Source organism: Physeter macrocephalus, chromosome 20, assembly GCF_002837175.3.
Source record: "Physeter macrocephalus isolate SW-GA chromosome 20, ASM283717v5, whole genome shotgun sequence".
NCBI lineage: Eukaryota > Metazoa > Chordata > Mammalia > Artiodactyla > Physeteridae > Physeter > Physeter macrocephalus.
In genome coordinates, this window is record NC_041233.1 from 53,900,652 (window position 1) to 53,901,207 (window position 556).

The window sequence follows — 556 nt, forward strand, 5'->3', positions numbered from 1 at the left end:
ACAATATGGTACTGGCACAAAAACAGAAACAGATCAGTGGAACAAGATAGAAAGTCCAGAGATAAACCCATGCACCTATGGTCAACTAATCTATGACAAAGGAGGCAAAGATATACAATGGAGAAAAGACAGTCTCTTCAATAAGTGGTGCTGGGAAAACTGGACAGCTACATGTAAAGGAATGAAATTAGAACTCTCCCTAAAGCCATACACAAAAATAAACTCAAAATGGATTCGAGACCCAAATGTAAGACCAGAAACTATAAAACTCTTAGAGGAAAACACAGGAAGAACACTCTTTGACATAAATCACAGCAAGATCTTTTTTGATCCACCTCCTAGAGTAATGGCAATAAAATCAAAAATAAACAAATGGGAGCTCAAGAAACTTAAAAGCTTTTGCACAGCAAAGGAAACCATAAACAAGACGAAAAGACAACCCTCAGAATGGGAGAAAATATTTGCAAATGAAGCAACTGACAAAGGATTAATCTCCAAAATTTACAAGCAGCTCATGCAGCTCAATATCAAAAAAACAAACAACCCAATCCAAAAA